General features: G+C 40.8%; 1 protein-coding gene across 5 annotated transcripts in view; it reads right to left on the bottom strand.

The window, feature by feature from the left end:
- BDNF (brain derived neurotrophic factor) overlaps window positions 1–23,614 on the bottom strand; it is a 128,940-nt gene that overhangs the window by 9,868 nt on the left and 95,458 nt on the right. The window lies entirely within an intron of this gene.

Below are 23,614 nucleotides of genomic sequence, written 5' to 3'. Positions count from 1 at the left end.
GGATGTCTACAGCTACTGTGAAACCACAGGGGAAATTTCCCATAAAAGAACAATGACTCTGGAAGTAGTGAATAGGGAGCTACAGACATTGTTGCACAGGCATTTTAATTGCATTGAATCATACAGACTTTCAATTTTTAGAAAAATTCTGAGTAAGAGTTTATTTTATGCAACCTAAAGTCTCAAACTTCAGGTAATTTTTGAGTGTTGCATTTATATATTAAGTGTATTAATGCAATTCAAATTTGTGACTAAAAATAATACGACAAAAAGAGAAATTTATGGGGCTTGAAATAAGTTTTAGGAAATGTACATATGGACAAACGTCCATGCATATTAAACAAAGCCTGCTTCTCAAAGTGTGGTCCATGGGCCAGCAGCGTCACCACAGAGTTTATGAGAAACGCAGAATCTTAGCTTCCCTTCTTCCACCCCACCTATCCCATCCACTAAATCAGAATCTGCATTTTGACAAGATTCATATATTCAAATTGATTCAGATACTATTAAAGTTGAGAAGCATTGGACTAAATGATAAAGAGAAAGGAAATGAAAGAGTTAAAGTCAACCATAGTACTGTGGTACATTCTGAGTATACCACAGGCTTATCTGTCATCTTTCCTCCTTGGTTCAACTTATTTTATTGGAACATTTATTATGTAGAAAAACCATTTTTGCTTTTGTAATGGTACTAAGTAAAATGAGGGTTCCCTTTATGTCAACTGGCTTTTCCACTATGGTTTTTATATCATAAAGTACAAGATACCTATAAACGTAATTGGATGAATGAGAATTTATAGAATACTAACTAATCTAAATCTGGCCTTCCACTTAATCACTAATTTTTATCTCAGTGCTATAAGGCAAGCGCAAGCATAACTGGCTTCCCTGATCAATTACACAGCCTAACATCACTCACTCAAGAATCACACTAGAAACTACACGCCAGCTACAGCAGGTGGTATATTTCCAGGCACCTACATTGTAGTCCAATGTATCTGAACCTTATAAGTTCTCTCTGTTCTGAAATGGGAAGACAGGGGCAGGCAGAACTGACTCATCCATTCAATGGAGATTCTTTTAGCTCTAGACTTGTCCTAAAACAGAGAAACTTCATCTCATACCAAGTACCAAGAAATTTTTTTAAAAAGAAAGAAAAAAGAAAACTCACAAAATAAAACAACAGCAACAGCAATAAAACCTTAAAAAACATTAGTGTAAGTATCTAGCATCAAAATCCCCTCTCCAACCCTAACCAGTCTCTACAGGCAACCCAATTTCTCATTTGGGTTCCAACATTTGGGCTCAAACTAAAGTACCCAAAATGGTAAAAAAGAAAAAAAAAAGCTAAATTTCCAAAGAAAAATATAAACGTTTTTGAGTTGAACACTGTATGAGGGAGTTATGGGCGTAGTTCCATAAACAGAACTGGAAACTGGTCCAGTAGGCTTTTCACAAAGGACTGCAAAGACAAGCCAGTTTCCAAGCACCAAGAAGTCACCAAGCTCACCAGTACAGATGCAAATGACTCCTACTGGGAACCCTCGCAGTGTTGCTGTTAAATCATTTGCAAGTGGGCAGGGCTGCGATGACACAGAACACTATTTTCCCAGGCAGTACCTCAAGTATTATTGGGTTCCACCTCAAGTCCTACATAGTACAGATGCCAACACAGATAAGGGGGTGTCCCCTCCAAATTACAGACAAGGCACACCTATACCGCCAAGAAGTGTTGCGAAAGCAGAGCAGAGCACTGCCTTCAAAGTTCCTGGACCCAGGAATAAGCATGCTCTGTACCTAAAAAAAATATGCAAGGGTGACCCAATTGCATTCCTTGTCCCTCAGGGGAGAACATGCAGTAACTCTTTGAGACCAGAGGATAAAGGGGATCCCCTTGAAGAAAAGAAGATTGCCACAATATGGAGATTGGGAACGTGCCAGAATGATCTCAATTAAAGAAATAACACAAAACAAAGAAAGTTAAGACTAGTCTGTCCCATTCCAATCTCGTTTTCAGAACTGGCGACTTTATATCAACAGGTTGCTTTTAGGGTGTTGCTGGACATCCTGAGTTCCTGCCATGAGATGCAATGGGAACTGTGACAGCTGTGAGCCAACACCCACTAGACACCATCACCACACAAACACACCCTTAATGGACCCCAGAGCTGTGGGAAAGGCATGCCCTTCTCAGTTTTTCCACAGATGATGCTCCTAAAATGTTCCATAGCTGTGGTTAATTAGTTACCTGAGCAATTCCCATTATAGAAAGAATATCTGTACATAATTAGAGATAGGTTCAAACTGGAAGGTCCCAACTGGAAGGCTTTAGCATCATTAATTCAGCACGGCTAATGCGAGAATGGGATGGATAATGTTTACTGATGAAGAGACCTCTCTAGATTTGAGCCCCCCGCTGAAGGACACAGAACATTACATTTAAAAAAAGCAAAAGAGCCCTAGCTGGTTTGGCTTAGTGGATAGAGCATCAGCCTGTGGACTGAAGGGTCCCAGGTTCGAGTCCAGTCAAGGGCACATGACCAGGTTGTGGGCTCAATCCCCAGTGGGGAGTGTGTAGGAGGCAGCCAATCAATGTTTCTCTCTCCTTCCTTCCTCTCTGAAATTATATATCAAAAGATAGGTGAAAATAAGTGGAGGAAGAAACGGGAAAGGTAAGTTGCTTCTAGAGACAAAAGAATAGCATTCCTTTTAAAAACGACTATCAAGAAATCCTAGGGGAAAGGTAAAATTAGCGAGAGAAGGCTATCAGCTCTCTGTTGCTCACCTTGATGAGACCATTTTCAGGAATCAGTTCGTTAAATTCCACTGAAGTGCAAAGGCACATAGCACAGCCCATCTTCTGGGATGCACAGTCATAGCATACAGAGCGTGTGGGTAGATGCCAGAACATGTGTGGACACGCAACTCTTTCTGTAGAAACTCAATGTTCTGAGCATTAACGAGGATTAACCTGCACACATAGAGAAAACTGGTGGTTCCACACATCCAGTTGTCTTTCGGGTTATTTTTGCATCCAACTCTATAATTTCTTTTAATTGCTTACTGTAAAGCACAGGGAAGTGATCGTTGCTTGTAGCTTAATGCAGGAGCAAAAATAATTGACTATGTCCCCCTGCTCACTGCCCTACCCTAGCCCCCAACTCTTCTGAGTGTCCTGTTCATCTGAATAGTGCAAGTAAGCCAGTTTTCAGGCCCTGTGCATAATGAGCCATGTGGACCCTATTTAAGAAACTGGCCATGCTCCAGAGCTACTACAAAATACAAGGAAAATATTAACATCTCAGATGACAAAAGATCCATATGGTTGGTCAGAAAATATCCACCATCACTTAAGCCAATAGCATGCACCTATATGGGAACATTCAATTCTGTGGTTCCACGAGTATCAGGGCCTTGAGAATATTCGTTTGCCTCCATCCTTTTCCACTGAGCATTGATTCCTACAGAAAATATGCAAACTCGAAACAGCAATATATTTAGTCTAAGCAATGGAGCGAGGGCTGTGTTTCTACATAGTACTTATAAATAAGTTCAGTATCGGTGGTGGTGGTGGTGGTAGTATGTATGGAGGGGATTTTGGAAGATGCTCTGGGAAGCTGGATGTGTTAAAAATGGTTAAAAATAATAGCTGACATGTATTAGCTATGAGGTAAATAATCTAATTAGCCACAGTTCATGGGGATGGCTGAGGCTCAGAGAGGTTCAGTAAATTGCCTGAGCCCATACCCCCAGCATGTGGTGGAAATGGAATTTGATTTAGGCCTGGCTTCCATGCCTCTTTCCACATGGGGTCAGATGTGGACGTGGTGGCTTATATTCTGAGGGAGGTCTACTTGGCAGAGATATCCTGCAGACCTAGTGCATGAATTATTTATTTAAGCAAAGCCCCATATGATCATTCCTGATAAGCAGTTTGTTTATATACTATTTCCACAGGAGTCAAACATAACCCTAATGTTTCTTCTTTACTCCCCTCTTTCCAATATTAAATTATTCCTTCAAGGGACTGACCATGCATGCATACTTCATAGGGCACAGTGTCAAAACTATGCATGAAGGTAATTTGTTTGAAATGCCAGAACATTTCCTCCCAAGAAGATCTCTTTGGGTGCTGAGACAGAACCACATGCTATTCATACCAAAAACCACAACTCACAAATACTCTGGTATCAACTCCACATGAGTCAGAATGATTGCAATCAAGATCCAAGTGACATAAAATCTTTATTTTGTACCCTAACCTAATCCCCTCAAAGTCTGGAGGCCTGTTACCTTAGGCCACCCACTCCATTTGACCTATAATTATTATTATTTAAGAATAGCCGTAACCGGTTTGGCTCAGTGGATAGAGCGTCGGCCTGCGGACTCAAGGGTCCCAGGTTCGATTCCGGTCAAGGGCATGTACCCTGGGGGTTGTGGGCACATCCCCAGTGGGAGATGTGCAGGAGGCAGCTGATCGATGTTTCTCTCTTATCGATGTTTCTGGCTCTCTGTCCCTCTCCCTTCCTCTCTGTGGAAAATCAATAAAATATATTAAAAAAAAAAACAAAACAATAGAGCTGAGGCCTATCTGGTGTGGCTCAGTGGTTGAGCATCGACCCATGCACCAAGAGGTCACCGGTTTGATTCCCATTCAGGGCATATGCCCAGGTTGTGGGCTTGATCTCCAGTAGGGGGTGTGCAGGAGGTAGCCGATGTTTCTGTCTCTCTCCTTCTTTCTTTCCCTCTCTCTAAAATAAATAAAAAAGAAAGAAAAGAAAGAATAGAGCTGAAGGTCTGAGATGTGAGTAAAAGAAATGTATGGCAAGACAATCTCACATTTATTCTGAAGGAGTAGTTCAGACAGCTAGTTAGGACCACTAAGGCAGAACAGATGGGCCAGTGTGGATAGAGAGCCAATCCTCACAGACTGTGCCAACAAGAGCAACCGAGGTGAAACAGCCAAAGGAACAAGGGCCATGGAGTGGCGACTTCACGCGGACTCTCTGCCACCAAACTGGTTTCCAGAGGCCCTTGGCAGAAACAGCAGAGGCAAAATGGACCCCACAGCCAGACTGAATTGATGGGAAACATATACCTGGGCTGTCATCCTGAATATTTGTGGTGGGTTAGATGAAGATGGCACAGAAGACAGAACACCTTGCTTCTGCCCATAGTCGGCCCTTGGGAGAGAGCAGACTTCTAAAAAAGCAGCTGCCAGGAGCTTAAGAATAAAACTGGAAATGCCTGTTGGGAAAGCCTTCCCAGGTGTTAACAAAAGACAAGGTCTGCGTGTCAGTGGTGTGTCAGCTCGCTCCTGGCAGTCCACCCTTATGCCTGGGAATTATTTCTGGTGTAGGCCAGATACTGTCATCAGTGCAACTCCCCAAGTGCAACTTGTCCTCATGGCAGCAGAGGAGTGGCTTTCCCCTTTAAAGTGGCCCCACCAACAATCCTGTGAAAAAGACATTCAGTTTGGATCACAGAACCATTCTGCCAGGCTCCATTTAGCACACTTTCCTAGGCGGTGAACCTAAGGGGAATTTTTTTCTAAACAGAGTGCCCTGTCCTCTGAGAAAAATAAGGTTGAAAAATCAATCTTTTGCATGAGAATGGTAAGGAGTTATGGGAGGACGACCTGGAATATATATTTTTCAAAATGTAGAGATGTTATTTAGGCTATGAATCCTGTTTTTACAGGATGCCTTATTTGTACAGTGTAGGAAACTGTACGGCAACTTTAAGGGACAAGTCCAGCAATATTACGTCATAGTTCAATGTTGACGTTGTACCTGGTAGTTTTAATTTCTCCTATAGAGTACGAATTGCTTCATTATAAATCACGGGGGAAGTACAAAATCATTTTTTAAAAGAGCACCCCCTGGGGTATGAAAGTTCCAAGCTTAACGGGATTTCCTCAGAGATTTGGGCTATCTCTCTTGACCTCAGTCCCCAGAACTAATGTGAACAGCTGGAAAACAAGCATTGAAAGTCTGGTACGCAGGGCACTGTGGTGGTACAATTCCCTTTTCTGTTCCAACAAACATTGCGGGGCTCCTCGGATCTAGCATTACTGGTTAGATGAATAATGAATGCGCGCTCAACTTTCCACCGCAGGAAATTCTGCAAGTGGCAACGTGGGTCCATTCCATGTGTGTCACCAGAGCTGGCCACCACGAGGCATTATTTCCATTGGGACTAAAGTCCACACCAGCTCCTGGAACTCTGCAGTGTGCCCTATGCAAACCAGGCAAGGTCAGACACTAAGTCGTCACTTAGGCATCCGCCTCCCATTTCTAACCTTTCAGATTGATATGCACTCTTTGGTGAGGCTGTGGAGAAACAGGCATTCTCATGCACTAATGGTGGGAGCACAAACCGTTCAAGCCCTTTGCAGGATAGTTAGGCAACATCTATCAAAGTTATAAATAAATTTTCCTGCTGACCCAGCAATTCCACTTCTGAGAATAAATAAATGTACACATAGAGGAAGGTGCACATATACCTAAGTGAGATATATATATATACACACACACACATATATATATACACACACAAGTAATTAATTGCAACAAGAATATAATAGCAAAAAAATATTAGAAACAGCACAATTTCCAGCTACAGGAAAGCAGATAAACTATAGTACATACTTATAGTAGAATACATGTAACTATAAAGCAAGTTAGCTCCCCATATGCTGAAATGAAAAACTCTGGGAAACATCTTGGTAAGTGATGAAAAGCAAGGTGCAGAACAATGTATGCAAGACATACTACCTCTTGTTTAAAAGTGGGGGGGGGGGGGATAACAATATGTCTCTATATTTACTTGTATTTCCATAAAACACACTACAGGATTCACATGACACTAATACAAATGATCACATATAGATGGTATGTGTTGGGTGGGGAAACCGGTGGGCAAGACGCAGGTGGGGCAAGACTTCTTAATGTAGAGTTTTTACTACTAGTTCGATTTTTGGATCATTTAAATAAATGAACTTCTAAAAATTAAATAAAAAATAACAAAATTTTTTTTAAAAGCACTTTTGGTCCCAAAGACTGTCCCACACGGTTCTGACACAACAGACAAGAGTTACACCAGTTCCTTTGTTGTCCTGGTGGTGGCTATAAGTCAAGGAGTCTGGTGGGTGCCATACCAATTTCTGGGACATTCCCGTAGAGAAAAAGGTACAAGATAGGACAGTTGGGTATAGAGGACACTCCCTGGAGTTGGAGGCTGAAGACCCAAGCTCTGGTCCTGCATTTCCCACTTGCTATTAAGTTGACACTCTGAAATGGCTGATAATTGGCCATTTTTAACCAACAAATTGGGCCAATGTATAGGGGCTCCTTTATGGGTGAAATAACCCAAGGATGGCTGCCTCAGCTCTGTGATGAGGATAAGAGTTCTTGCCCTGCCTGACTCACAGCATCTTGCCCAGGCTCATGGACCCATGAAAATGGGCTCTGTGAGTGTAAAGGGCAACGCTACCAGCAACTTTTGTGGAACACACCTCCAGTCAGAGGGGTGACCTGGCCAAACCCAGAGGGAAATGAGACTCATTCCCAAAAGTGTCTGAGACACTGAGATGGTGGGAAGGATAAAAACTTCCAAAAGATGGAATCTAAACATAATCAGAAAACAAGGGCATGCTGACAAAGAAGACCTGAAGAGGAAGAGGTGCTGTTTAATAACTCCCTATGTGGTCACCTGCAATTGAACAAACTGCAAATTCTGGAAGCTTAACAGGAAAATTGGGGATACATAGATAGGAGCAAAGTTTATGACTACAGACTTGAATACAAATGCAAGATCCATGTCAAATGAATGATCCAAAAGAATGGCCCTTATTCCTTGTAATCAATATAGTTGTTGGAGGACATGTGCCTGTACATACAGGTAAGCCTCCAACTTTCCTTCAAAATCAGATGCAAACTTCACACACTTCTGAAAATGCTCCCTAGAGGACCTGTCACCCCACATTTAGAAATTGAATGAATAAAACACTCTTTGAAAAGGCAAAAACACACACCCAACTTCTCATCTTCATATGCAGTCATCTGGAAAGCAGATTTCCCATTAAATGGCTGGTCGAAGCCACACTGCGATGTTAAACCCATCATGAAAATCCCAGGGTGGCCTTACTCATCTTCCTGAAGTGAAACAATTCCGAGAGGCGAGAGAGAAACACAGGCGGAAGTTCACTGGAGGTGCCCTAACTTGGTACTGCTATCTAGACTCTAGTTAGGCAACCAGAAGGTTATATGTGGAACTCCGAAAAAGAAAGCAAAGAACTCCTTTCTATTGTGATTAAGAAAGGTCCTTATGCAAGGTGTCTGGTTCCAGCTACGTGTAAGTAGCCTAAGAGGTGCAATGCATTCTGGGACCACCTCTGAATAAAACGATGCACCGTGACTTTAGTCCATGCCGAGACGCTAGCTCCAATGCCATTTTTGGTCAAATACAACATCCTCTCACCTCCAATTTCATGTTTCACAGAAGACCATCTTCCCTCACAAAAATTTCTCCAGGAGGCCTACTATCTTATATTATTTCAAGGCAGTGTCTCCTCTTGCACAAAAGGCCTTTTAAACTATCTCTGACTAAAAATAACACATTTTAGTTAATAATTCATTTATTCATTCTGCAAAAGTTATTAAGAACTCAGCAAGTGTAGATGCACTTTGCTTTAGAAAAATTATGTTCAAGGCTGCTTCATGTAAAGCAGGAATAAATTAACTTGTGTATTCTTAATGGATTTTTCAAGTGGCTAAATCCTGAGTTTAAATCATCACTGATCTTCAAGTATAACAAGAGACTCAGAGACCCATGGAGGTGGGTGCACTCCCAGCCAATTACCAGTAGCTTTCAAGGGAAGTGTTTCAGTGTTATTCTAAATGGTCAATTTTACATGGTTAACCATTCAGATAAAGGTTCACAAGATTAAAAACAAATTCTTAAAAAAAAATGTTCACGGGAACAAAGGGACAATGCATAAGCTCATGTTTCATCAGCAGAGCTCTGGGCATTCAGTTGAAGCTGAAGGTCAAAACCAGCTACGTTTCTGTCATTCCCTCATGTGAAGGCAACTCGGGGGTAGCCCATGTTTATTCCATGAGGGAAGAAAACCCCACACATGTTTTTAAAGCTCCACTTCTGCCTCTTCTCCCTTCAAAGCTAGAAGGGTCGCCCATTCTTCTGCGGTTGGGTTATCCATGAAAGCCTTGCATTTGGATGTCAACTTGTCAGACTTACCGATTAGGATGACTGTGACTTAGCCTTCTCCTAGAATTTATCTTTTAGCTTTTTGTTCATTTAACAGACATTGTCTGAGCCCAGGTACTGGGGACACTAAAATTAATGAGACAGAATCCCTGCCTTTGGAGACTTCATTGCTTAGACGGGGGATGGATAGTGGGTTAGACACATAAACCGGTAATTACCATTCAAGGCAGTACATGCTGTAATTGACAAAAAAAAAGGGCATTCCCCAAAGAGGAAATGAAAAGAGGGGGTAGAGGGAAGGTGACAGAGGAGAGGAGTCTGTTGGCCCAGTATTTTTCTCAATATAGATCATATTTTGCAGCGCAAAAGATTAGATTACTTGATCTGTTAACCTCTTAGCACCTACGACCCCTAAAGCAAGACAGAGTACCCATGAAGAGTTCAATATTGGTGAGCTTTTGGGACATATAAGCTGGAAACTAAAAGACTCATTTATGAATACTTACCTAGAACTGATTTGCCATTCAAAATGTTTTCGGAGCTGAATATGATAATGCTGAAATCTGTATCTTTCCATGAAGGGAGGACATGCTGAATTATTTAGCAAGTACCTATGGCTCTGCCTACTACAAATGTGCCCATCAGTTATCTATGTGCTATGGGGACTAAGATAATATAGGAGACATAGTTTTTGCTTTCAAGGGCTTATACTATTTTAATTGCCGAGTGAAGACTAAAATACATGGGAGAGAAAAAGCTAACTTATACGACAGCTTCTTTGAGACAAAGACCATATCTCATTTAACTTTGAAAAAAATTACATTTATTCAACTTTCTACTATTTCATATTTGGGATAACCATGCTTCCTCCCCTCGGGACTCTGAATTGAAATCAGAATAGAAACAAATTGCCAAACAGGAGTCATAATACAGGGTCCAGCCTCATGTTAACAAAGCTGTGTTAGAAGAACATAGTGGAGCCCACTTCCCACCATCTCGAACCAGGGCCCTGGAATCCACACAGTTAAAGGCAGAAAAATGGGAACTGAGAGAGCAGAGATCTTGGTAGGGCCTGCAAGCAACCATCCCTGGGTTTGTTGCTTCCTGTGTAATGGTTAGAATGCCAAGAAACTACATATGTGGACACAGTGCTCCACAGAGCAAAAGAGAAATGGGCTCAAACAATGTGCAGTGGTCTATTGCTTTGGTTTACACGCCATAGAGTCCAGCAGATGACAGATCTAGTGGGTCTCACCAGTCAGATTACTCACTCTTCTTCTCAAGGAAAGGAGCAAGGAATGGGGACAAGAGAAGGGTCCAGATGCTCCTCTGTTAGTGTTCTCTTTTAGGAAGCAAGTCCCCTTGTAGAAACACAGCATGGGGGAAAAGAACTTCCCTTAACTTTATTCTAGGCATAGAGAACTTAAGTAACTTGCCCAGAATCACAGGTCTAGTAAGTGGTGGACCTGGAATTAAACCTAATCACCAGGCCCAGGAATGCAGGAACCTGGCTTAGATTGCCTCATGAAGTTTCCGTTTAGAAATTGTTTCTTGAAAGTCAAAGACTACCTATCCCACGTAGGATATTCCAGCATAGACTAGAACATCATATCCAGTCACAGAGAAGACACACAATAATGATTTAATGATTGTATAATTGCTTATATAATTAAAGACTAGTTCTGATATAGAGACCATACATGACCTAGGAATTCAGACAGCGCAGGTTTATTCTGGGCAGGAGTCTTTTTAGAGGAAGTAGAACTAGAGCTGGGTCTTGCTGGATTAGTAGGATTCAGATGAACGAACGGAGGAGAGAGTCATGAATAAACAAATTAGATGACAAGGATTACAACAAAACATTTTTGGTTTTGTCAACTTTGGTACAAAGTAAAGCAAACTTAGTCATAAAGCATGCTGACCAAGTTTTTAATTGTCTTGATAGTAAGTCATAAAGGTGCTCTTTTAGGACTGGAAAGTGCCAATAATAATAATAATAATAATAGTACGTCCATGAATCATTTACTGTGCCAAGCACTTGTCTAAACACTTCTTTACATGTATTAACATTATCATTACCCTGAGAAGAGGTTGTGGCCCAGATATTTGAAATAAACTGTACAAGGTGACAGACCTAGTAAGTGGTGAACCTGGAATCTAACTTGATCCTTGGGCCCAGGAATGCTGCCCCAGGCCTTTTGCTCTCAGGTGGAAGTGTCTGATTAGGAACTGTATATTTTTCATTGATTCCAGAGAGAGAAGAAAAGAGAAGGAGAGAGAGAGAAACATCAATGCATCAATGTGAGAGAGAGACATTGATTGATTGCCTCACGCACATACCCTGACCAGGGATCAAACCCACAATCTGGATATGTGCCCTGAGCAGGATGATGCTCTAACCACTGAGCAACCGGCCAGAGCAGAAGAATTTCTTTAGCAGTCCATGCTCTCAAAACCTCTGAATTTCTGATTATTTACAAGGCTGCGAATTCTTTCTAACCATGCTCTAATCCAAGTATTGGGACAATAAAGTAAATGATGTCTCTCTAAATCACAAGATATTCCGTTTATTTGGCTTCCAGTACAGCAATTCAAACTTTCCTGTACATCTGAACCACTTGTAGAAGTTTCTAATCATAACATATACTCAGGCCCTGTCCTACACCTATGAATCTCAGGAACTAGGATCCGATATCTGTATTTTACAAAACACACTACAGCTCTAGTTAAGTTCTTCAATTATTCACTGGCCAGGATCTTCAGCTTTAAGCAAAATTACAACTTCGGAGCTCAAGGAACAAGACATCAAAAATTATATGTTCCTTTCTCCTCCTTTTTTCAAAGAAAAAAGGAAACTAAATTTTAAAAATCAGAATAAACATTTTTTATCTTCCTATTATCATTTCTTCCTTGGCACATAAAGTTCTCTCAGCTCTAGGGAGAGAGTGGTCACTAGGCCAGGGTGACAATATTGGCCTATATCTGTGCCAGGCACTCACATTAATGCCACCAGAGTGAAATATGGTTTCTTTCTTGAATACTGCAGGTCACAGTTGTAAATAGCCAAAGTAATGGTAAGGGGGCTGTGTTAGAAGTCACCTGGCTGTAATCCTCACTCCTGTTCTAGAAGCTGTGCATCTTGGATCAAGTTATTTAGCTACTCTGAGCTTCAGTTTCCTCATCTATTATATAGGAATAATATCTGTCCAATCTTTTTTTCAAAGGTTATTTGTAGGATCAAATGGAATGAGACATGAGGATGCATTTTTAATGTATGCAACACTACACCTTTGGAAAAGATTATTATTAAAATGTACAATCTTGTCTAGATATGACTTTAGCCAATAAAATCACACAGGAACGTTAGTGATGACCAACCAGCTGAATTTTAGTTTCAGTACCAATGCTACTGAGGTGCTTCACCAGTGCAAGACCTCAGAACCTCTGATACTGCGTGGAACAGAAATGGTGAGGGTTCCCTAAGTTTTTACAGCAGACTGACTCTGAAGAATAAGCATGGGCCTGGTCATGAGCTCCAACCTGTGAATCAGGAGGTCACAGTTCGATTCCTGGTCAGGGCACATGCTTAGGTTTGGGCTCAATCCCCAGTAGGAGGCATGCAGGAAGCAGTTAATCAGTAATTCTCTCTCATCATTGATGTTTCTATCTCTCTCTCTCCCTTCCTCTCTGATATCAATAAAAATATATTTTTTAAAAAAGAATAAGCACAGGCTCTGGAATAATAGATACTTCCAAGTTTTAAGAACGTCATTGTCAGGGATGTGAAAACCAAAAATATACATACTGGTATTTTAGAAAAAGCATTTTAAAATAAATTTTACTAATGATGATAAATTTTAATGATTAATAAAATCTTTAAGATAGTGTCCTACTGGATTACTTCTCAAGCATTATACATCTATAATTATTTCTAAAAATGATGCAATGAGAAACATTGCACATAGAAACATCTACTTTATCAGGTTACCATTGTGAACACTCTGACCAAGCAGATGAACACAGCTTTCAATGCCAGAAAATGACAACAGGAATGGGCATTTTCATGGGCAAGGAAGGAAGATTTAGGACTTTGGGATTTCCACCTGTTGACTTTTGATCTAGAACAACATTTTCCCAACTGGTTTTTGAAGAATGTTAAGAGGCCCCTTGCAAGGGTCATAATTGGGTCAAGGGAGCAGGATGCTCCTACCTATAGCTCAATTAGAACAGACCTGGTTATTTTTATTTTAACTATTGCAATTCCATATAAGATTTTGTCAGGGAGGAAAACAGTCTCACAATTTACTTATTTGTATTTATACCACTAATTTGAAGGTTGTGTCTATCCCTCCAGTTTTGTCTGGAACGAAGAATAGGATGGTCTCTGGCACTATTTATTTACCACTTATTCTAATTGCCCTCCTCAGGAGTGACAGAGAAGGCTAAGTACATGGCTATAGGTTTGGTATTTGAAGGAAAATGGGACCTATTACAACTTCCTGTGTCCTGTGATTTTTTTATTTTATTTTTTAGATTCACAAAGAACTATGTGCAAATTCGCTTCCTTGTTGTATATCAAGAGGTTAAACATTTCTGAGTGGATGACTGTGCTCTGGTTATACTGACATATTTACATGATCCATGAAGACCACATACGGGTTCTTACTTATACCACACATTTGAGCAAAAGCACCTCCTGAGTTCACAGCGAAAGGAGACCCAGTGGATTGAAAAGTGGTTTTTAGTAAACTCTAAAGGAATACCATTACAAAATTTAAACACATTTTGACTAATGTTTAAAGGCAAGCTAGTAGTCACTGAACGGATTTTTGTCTTCTTGTCCTTAGTATAATCATGAAACCAGCTTCTAGTAAAGTAAATGAAAGCAGTCTCACAATTTAAGTTTCTTTAGGGGGAAAACACACAGGATTTATAAACACTGTCAAATGAAAGACAGATTCCTGAATACTCAGAGGCCCAAATACGTCCTTGTATTTAAGAGGGGGGGGGGGGGGGGATCCATCGTAAAATCAGTGGTCCATAGATTTCCTTCTATTGTGGCTTCTATCAGCATTATTACAAGAGTTCCTATGAAATATCCGCAAACACAAGATGTTGAAGATAATGTCTAACAAGCATGTTTGTTGTCTTAATTTGAATGCAGAATGACATCTGAAAATTAGGGGCATAAAAAAAGGTCAATGAGTTTTTCCAAAATGTTCCAGTCCACAGTATGAGCTGGAAGTTCAGAAATAACTCGGAGAACTTGTTCAAAAGAACTTTTTTCTAGATTTTTGAAGCGAGTCTATAAAGAGGTCATGGGAGGTTTATGTGGGAGAATCAATGGAGTTCCTTATCAAGTAGCAGCTGAAGACAGATGGCTCCATACAGTGGGGGGAAACCAGCTAGCCCAGTGCTGGGTACCCACTGGGTGCGCAACTCATGCTTGGGGAATTAATGAGTAAAATAATCATTTCCAGTATATAACATCTTTACTTCTTTTAAAGAAAAGCTTTGAAACAGGAGGAGACATACATGTAGGCCATAAACTATAAGATATATCAAAAAGGGGATGTAAATAATAAATTGCTTTGCTGACAATATGAATACTTGAAAGCTGTATGAGAGATCATAAAGAATAAATATTCGTGAGTACTTGGAATAAGCTATGCATCTGATGGTCTACACTTGCATTTTAATGGCATCTCCATGTTGGTTAATCCCCACCTTATCTTACAGACGAGTCAAGTTAAGTTATAATAAGTTATGAAAAAGTAGCTCTCTCCATGGCGAAGCCTAATGGGATTGGGGAAGGGGTCAACTTCTTTGACAGTTTACATTTAAAAAGAAGAACTTTTTGGAAAACTAATCATCTGAAGATTTTTATGGTTCCCAGAGAGAAAGGTGAATTTTTTTTTTTAGTTCAGCTTTTGAACTCTTAAAAAAAAATCTAATGTCAAAAGTTAATCTCTTGAGCAATTTAATCATCTGAATCTGATCAGGACTATTTTTTTGAACATTCCCTTCTGTCTGATCCAAAATAAAAATAACTACTTTTGAGAATCCATAGGTAAGTACAGAAAGTAGTAAAAGTACTGCACTTTGCAAGGAAATGGGAAGGATTTCTGAGACTTAGTTCATGAAGCTGCACATATTTCAGGTAGATGATTCAAAGATATAATTTATTATTGTCACCACTAAGATTATATAGGAATTAAAAATAAAGAGCATACTTATGATATCAATATATTTGGAAAACTTAGGAGTACAAAAGTACTGCAGAGTATACCTCGTTCCAACCGCCCACGTTAGTATATAACACTTCCTAAAAGAATTTCAGTCTGTTTAAACATCTACAAGAGGAAACTGACCACATGCCAAAGAAGCCTTTTTTTCTTTGTTAGGTTATAAATCCCCTTAATAAAATGCTTTGCATGCAGTAAGCATTAAATGTTTGCTTAATTAAATGGAACTACAAGTTCTAGATACCACGCACAGTACCTACGTTAATATCACTGGTCCTAGATTTGCTCTCAAGGGCAATATAAAACAAACCTCCTCCCTCAGCCAGATCTTCACATTTGTGAAGGCTGTCCTCTAACATATCACACATACCGCCCCTCCAACCTCCCCAGCCATGGCAGGCATTAACAATCAGTTAGAACACTTTTTAAAAATGTTAATGATTTTAGAGAGAGAGAGAGGGAGGGAGGGAGAGGGTTAGAGAGATAAAAACATCTATGAGAGAGAAACATTGTTCGGTTGCCTCCTACACACCCCCTATTGGGGGATCAAGACCACAATCTGGGCATGTGCCCTGACCAGGAATCGAACCAGAGACCTCTTGGTTCAAGGGTCGATGCTCAACCACTGAGCAACACTGGCCAGGCTAGAACGTTCTTTTTCATTGAGCCTGGAGAGCTCCAGAATTCTTAAATCAGCATTCCAGCTAGCTACCATCATGTGATTAGTTTCTAAGGGAGACAAAACCATTTGCCACTCCAGCCTGGTCTTCTTGTCCCAAGCCGCCCATTGTACGTTCTCTGTTCCCTCAACCATTCCCCAAATCCCCTATGCATCCCGGTCACAATGATCTCAATACAGATCAATCTGTCAATGATAAACCTAAAGGAACCTATTTCAGACCCTTGAACGGAAGATAACACTCTTTTAATAGTCTACTTAATAAGTGGGGGAGAATTACTAACTTCTCCATTTCAGTATTATGCTTCTACCAGTATAGACCAGTAGCTATGCTGACTGGCCCTAGTCACATCACTGGCTCACATGGGACCCTCCATTATTGAAGACATCTAGGTTTCCTTTCCACAGTCCATTAAGTCATCCCCCAAAACCTTGTATAACTCCCTATTCTATCCTACTTATACAATTTATTTTTAACCTAATCATAGTGTTTTCATTGAAGTGAATGTAAATGATCCAGACTCGAGCGTTCAACAGAAGGTCTGCTGGCTTTATGTTTCCATATGATAAGTACATCGTCTGTGCCTTCAGATACACCATCAGCCAACATGTTAATGCTGGATGTCCTTGCCCAAATGTTGCATAAGAGAGAACACCTTCGACAGTTTGGTCTAGGAATGTGGCCTGGGACTCCGCCAAGCATCTCTTCCAGCAGCATGGAGCACATTTCTCAACCTTCAGTTTCCGCATGATGTAAAAGAAAGTTATCTGTGTTTAAAAACACTTCCCATAATTCAAGAAATAAGTGAGCATGTGAAAAGAGAGAAACTTGTTTTAGTTTGGGCACAGTTTCAGTTTTCAAAAGCACATAGAGGCAGAAAGAAAGCATCAAGAAATGCAGCAAATGCTGATGGTAGCAGCTCCAAAACCAAGACTGATTTAGACTAAATCCCATGTGGCAAAAATTTAGTCAATGAGTTTCCTTCTTTATCTCTCTCTCCCCTCCAACCACTTCTTCCCTCTCTCACTTTCGTTTCGAATTTTTTTTTCCTGAACAATAAAGTTTTCTGCAACTGATCGCTTCTATGATGATACAAAGTGCAGACGATATGATGACTTTCTTTGATTCTGTGCTTACCAGAAATTGGCACAAACTTACTGTCTACTGTTTTCCATTTTCTGAGGTATAATAATTGGCATCACCACTGGCATCCAAATATTTGGAACCATTTAAATGAAAATCCACCAGTAAGTTTATTCTTGCTACTGTCTAAATCAACTTTAACATTCCATATGTTCCAAATAATTTTATGAATGAACCAAACTTTGCATAAGAAAGTTTAGAACTAAGCCAACTAAAGGACATTTATCATAGGTACTAGGAAGAAGCAAGTATTATCACATATATTTTCTCCAATTTTGGCCTTTGCACCAGCTAAACAAACAAATATATTCCATAATTATGAAGTTTCATTGTCTACTTTGCTAGCCAGGATCTGAAGCAACTATTAATCAATCTACTTGTTCATTCAACAATATTTGTCCAAGTGCCTCTTCTGCTACCAGTGCTGTTTTAGATGCTAGTATGGGAACATACAGAAGTGAATGTATAAAATACAGATTTTGTCATCAAAGCATTCTAAGCTAATTTGTAATGATTGGTTCCTGGTTGCATCACTATGTTTTGGTTCTGGCCCAGATGTATATCTTTAGCTATTTTAAGGTTAAGGTAATTCTTATAATTTCCTTCTCCTTGAGCTCCCATCCCCTTTCTTTCTTTGGTGTTTATATACCTTTATTTTATTCTTAAATCTTCCCAAATCATTAAAGTTAGAATTAGATCATAGATTTAAAAAAATTCTTAAGGTCTCTCTACTCAATTTATCTGGTGTTACTGCATCTTGGAAAGTGCAATGAACTGCCTGTAGCAAATGAATAAAATCAGAACCTTTACATTCAACGCTGCAGTGCATATCCTTGAAAATAATATGTATTAAAGAGAAAACCAGCCCTATTCCTGGCAGGCTAGTCTATATTTGGCTACTATATTAAAATGCTAAAAGTGTATATACTGACTTGTGAATCTGCCTATTTTAAAATCTTATCTACAATCCCAAATGTGTATTAACCCCCCCCCCCCCCAATACACTCACCCCACAAATCTGAATAAGACATAGTAACTGTGGCCTTGGGAAATGGCTCACATGGCAAACAAGCCATTTGGCTGGTAAAGCTGGTGATTTTGTTCTCTAGGTGGCACTATTACTTCAACTTTTGATGAGTTGCTTAAATTCCTTAAAAATGCCTGTTTATTTTTTTCGTATTTCCATTATAAATTTCTTAATTTTATATATAATAGTTGTAACTTAATGACAGGTTGCCTTCTAGTTTTCTTTTAATAAGCCAATTTGAAGGTAAGTGATTTTTTTTAAAAATATCATTTTACATCTCCTAGTTATATTGTCTCCAAATTAAGGAATCTTCCTTTGTCTGCCCCCCTCCCTCCAATAATGAAGAGGCTTGTCAAAAACACAGAAGGTCGTCATAAAGTTTCAGTCAGACCAAAGGGAACAAGATGAAAGCACATTAAGAGCTACTAGGTTCTGCGAGCTTTCAAAATCAGGACATTACTACCATGACAACCAATGAAAGTTCTTTCAAGTGAACCTTTGGGGAAAACTGTATAATGTTCGTTACTCTGGGCTCTTTAAAGATAAACTTTTACTTTATTATGGCTGTCACTGGAGCTTAAAATTTACTTTGCTCCCCCCCCCTCCACCCCCAGTCCTCTCCTGTCCCACACCCAGGCCCCAGTTCCTCTCTAATGGAACCCGTCCTCAATTTTTAGGCAACGTGTAAATGAGACATTAGGGCAATGAGCCATTTTGTAGCGTCCAGGATATCTGTTTAGATTTGTTTCACCAAGAGCATAAGTGCCCCAGAGTTTGTACTTGAACGTGAGTACTTGCATCTATTTTTAAAAAATTTTTTTCAATTACAGTTGACATTCAGTATATTTTGTATTAGTTTCAGGTGTACAGCATAATGTTTAGACAATCATATACTTTATAAAGTGTTCCCCCTGATATTTCAAGTACCCACCTGGCATCACACATAGTTATCACATTATGAACTATATTTCCTATGCTGTACTTTACATCCCCATGACTATTGTGTCACTGTACTTCTCAATCCCTTCAACTTTGTCATCCATTTGCATTTATATATTTTTTATTGATTTCAGAGGGGAAGGGAGGAGAGAGAGATAGCAACATCAATGATGAGAGAGACTCATTGATTGGCTGCCTCCTGCACACCCCCCACTGGGGATGGAGCCCACAACTAGGGATGTGCCCTTGACCAGAATCAAACCCGGAATTGAACCTAGGACCCTTCAGTCCACAGGCCAATGCTCTCTCAACTGAGCCAAACCTGCTAGAGCTCAACTTGCATTTAAATGAAAGCTTCCATACTTCTCTGACCACTCATGCTTTTCTACAGAAATGAGAACACCTTCCTGATGCACTTAGAGAACACACCCATTAAAGAAGTTTATCAAAGTCAGTATATTAGTGAGCTCCACTGTTTCATGTCGGTCACCAGGGGTGGTTCCATATATTTAATAATGGGCCCATGACTCTCCCAAGGCTTGACTGTCAGCATTCTGGAAAGCCAGAGATGCATTTAAGTATAAAATTATTTAGGATTAAACAATTCTATGCCTTCAGTGGAATTTTAAGGGAACTTTGAGGACACATATGCCCAAGTTTAAAAATACTAAAGCCTTCCTCTGTTTCCAGGGTTCAACCCCACACGCAAATGGCATACGGATTTCATTTGCCAACATCATTTATTGTTTAACATTACTCCATACCGAACAGAGTAAATGGATGCAGAGTGTAACTGGTAAGTTTGCTCATTCACTTCTGAAGCCCATATGGGCATGTTTTTCATGCTAATAAAGAGAATATATCACAACGCAACTTAATGTAACTCTTGTTGAAATGTTTTCTTCCTCCACTGAACAACAGCCAGCAGTGAAACCTAGAATTCCCCGGAATTCTCTTCTCTCTTCCTATTTAAAATGCACTTCACAGTGTGAGATCACAGAGCCTGCCAGTGGGTGAATGACTGCACTAGAGGGCTGAGAGTCCTTCAATTAAGCAGCAATTTTGCAATTAGTGGAAACTGAGTGCTCTGTAACAATCGTTTGAAAACAAGTTGAGACAAGTCAGCAATTACCCTATTAGAGGGACGGACGTATTCACTTGCATTGGGCTAGGCTGAGCCCCCTCTCGAAGCTGAAATCTTCCACGCCAGGAGAGGCAAGCTGAAATGGTGTTTTAACCATCACAATAAATTCAGTATTATGAACATCTGAAATGAGAGTGCCTTTCATTTTTAAAAATGTCCAGAGTTTAACTACACGCTGTTTTCATTCAGGAAGTCTGAAATTGTTCTTTTCTCTACTCTAGGACAAACTTCCTAAATCTTAGAATGGTAATGAACTACTTTGTATAAGACCTTTGCATTATGTACATCTTAAATATTTTTGAGGCTTTTAGTAGATTGAGTCTATGATTGAGACTCCAAGCTGCTGGCTGTTACATTCCACAAGTTTATCACCTGGAAATAGGTGAGTGTGTGGTGCGCTATTTACAGAAGGTTGTAAAGACAAATGTGAACAAGCTGTTTGCTATACTATCAGGTGGGCGGGCTCAGCTTGCTATGTGAGCTGAGCTACAAACCAGAGCTATTTATGTTTGCAAGAAATGAGATTATCAATCATCTGCATTTTCACTATTGAAAAGCTGGGACTCAAAGCTTCCAGGAAGGAAGGGATAACTTACGTTCGAATGGTGCCCCATTTACAGACCCCCGCCCCCCCCCACACACACACACAAAGACGCACACAAACACACACACCAGTAAATGAAAATGAACCAGTAATAGTCTACCTCCCCATCCCCTTTGGCCATTATGAGACCTAGGCAATTAACTCACGTGGAATAAATGAATCATTTGAAGTGATTATTGTATTTTAGGCAAAATAATCACTTTCTTGGTTCCTTTTGTTTGCAAGTAAAAGTTACACTTACTAAAAGGACATCCTAAAACAGATTTCCATGCTTTATTTTCTCCATACTTGAATGTTGACTTACATCTTAAATGACCTTAAATATCACTTTATAATAAATATGATTCCCGGGCACTAATTCAGCTCTGAATGGGCTGTGAAAGGCTCCAAAGGTATGTGAAAAATTACTGTTATTTTGCTTTTAAAAAAATGTGATGTCTAAGTGTGTCTGCAATGTTCTAATGTTTCAAAATACGTACGCAAGTCTTGTTTATCTGGAAACCATTTCTTTCTGCTTATATCATTTATAAATAGGAAACATTTTGTAACAACTTAAAATAGCTCTACATACATAGCACTTTTCCTGTCATAATACTTATTATCGGTCTATATTTACCACCATTTATCACATTTTGCAAAATAAAGTAGAAGAAAAAAAACACAACGACTTTATGGCTCTGGAATTCCAGTAATGGTGACCAACATGTTTTAAATTCCAGTAAAGGTTATGGTTACATTTCAACAAGTGTCTCTTTCCTTTCTCTTACCTCTACTGCTAGTCCAGAGGTTAACTCACAAAAGAAAAATCTTAAGCAAGGTATTTGCAAAATCGGGGAACAGGCGTTAGTAATTATTTTAAAGGGATGCTGTTCGTTCCCAGGGCCAAAACTTTGTAGTATAACTTTTACCTGCAATGTGATCTATGATGTTTAATAATTTAAAGCACGATATACCATAACCTCAGATACCTCCAACCTAAAAATAATAATGTTGCATGTGGTAAACATTGAGGATTCCCATGTTTAGACAAATTAAATCTGGAATTATACCTCAATAAATAAAAATGTAAAAAATATATGTATATATAAATGTAATTTTATAAACAAAATTACATTTGACCTTACCGCAAATTCATATAAAAATAGATTTTTGGATAAAAATAGAGAGGAGTTATTTTCCAAGAAGTTGGGCCAGTTTGAAGGTTTCATAATAGCGTAACACGTTTTATATGCAGTTAAAAACCAACGTTCCCTATTATATGTGGCTTTGCTTTAAAAGATAACTGTGCTAGGAGAATTAATACACACTCAGAAATATGCTTTTCTTTGCTTCTGGCCAAGAACATTCCTGCACTCTTGTCAGAAAATGTTCACTAGGTACTGCTGACATTGAGGAGTAAGTGTAAGACACCTGGAGAACCCTAAAATAAGGTCCAGGAAGCCCTACTACAACCAACAACCTTAGTCCGTCAAAGCTCCACCAGCGAGGAAAACTGAAGCCAAAGACGCGCGAAGAGTCAAAATTCATCGGGAGTCAGAAAGCATCATTCAACAAGTCCCTCCTACCAGCTCCCGAAGGGATCCCGCAAAGCCTTCCCTTCCCACTTCCCCACCCCCAGGCTCCCGCCCCCAGCCACTGCTCAGGGCAGCTCGGCCGGCAGAGGGCACCCTCTACCTTCCCTAGCGCCGCTCTCCCTGCCCCCTCCTCCTCCTCGCCCCTCCACCCGCGTCCCTCCACCCCGCTCCACCCCAACACACAAACACAGCATCCTCCGACTGGGACCCGGGTTTATCCCAGCGGCCGCGAGGCCCTTCTCTCTTCGCCCCCCCCCCCCCCGCCCCGTCTGCAATTCTCCTGCTCTGCCCGTTGGGCATAAAGCCCCCAACCCTCGGCTATTTCTTTCCAGGCACAGCTCACTCACCCGTTCCTTCTTCCCTGCTCTGCATCCCCAGGGACACACCGGGTCAGGGCATTCCCCCCCCCGCACCGCCCCCGCCCCGCAAAAAAAGACAAAACTTTTCCTTCCCGGGAAGGTGACCCAAAGGAGGGGCGCGGGGTGGGGAGAGGTGTGGGCACCAGCCCCGGAGTTCCGCAGCCTCTTAAGCTTCGAGCTGCGGGGGTGTCTCAAGTTCTCCCACAAACGTCGGCTTAGGACCTGTATCAGTCCTCTTTGGTCTCAACTCCGGGGGAGCAGGTGACACCGTGCCGCCGGGATGGAGCCCTGGGGTCAGGATGTGGGCCGAGGGACCAAGGGGCGCCCCCAAATCTTCGCGGGGACCGCCCAGCCCAAGGGAAAGATTCATATGCCAGTCTCCACCCCGTCACCTCAGTTAGAGCCCCCGACAGCTGGAGCCCTCAATCTCTCTCGGGACCGGTCCTCTGCTGGGAGAGGGTCTGGGGGATCCCCGGGGCGCCGTCTTCGCTCCCACGGGGCAGCACCGTGTCTCCCCTAGGGCTTTCTCTCCCCCACCTCGGGGCTTCCTGGGGTCCCTCTCCCTGGGGGTCCCGGCTGTGCCTCTGGGTCCTGCGATAGGAGGAGAAAGCTGCGCAGGAACAACTCCACACCCTCCTTTCTCCCGGAGGGGATGAAAGTTCTGGTCTCTT

The sequence above is a fragment of the Myotis yumanensis genome, unplaced genomic scaffold (assembly GCF_028538775.1).
Source record: "Myotis yumanensis isolate MYYU_CA2020_CCGP unplaced genomic scaffold, mMyoYum1.0.hap1 SCAF_10, whole genome shotgun sequence".
NCBI lineage: Eukaryota > Metazoa > Chordata > Mammalia > Chiroptera > Vespertilionidae > Myotis > Myotis yumanensis.
Note: the sequence above shows the minus strand (reverse complement) of the source record. Positions and strands in the feature narration are given on the sequence as shown.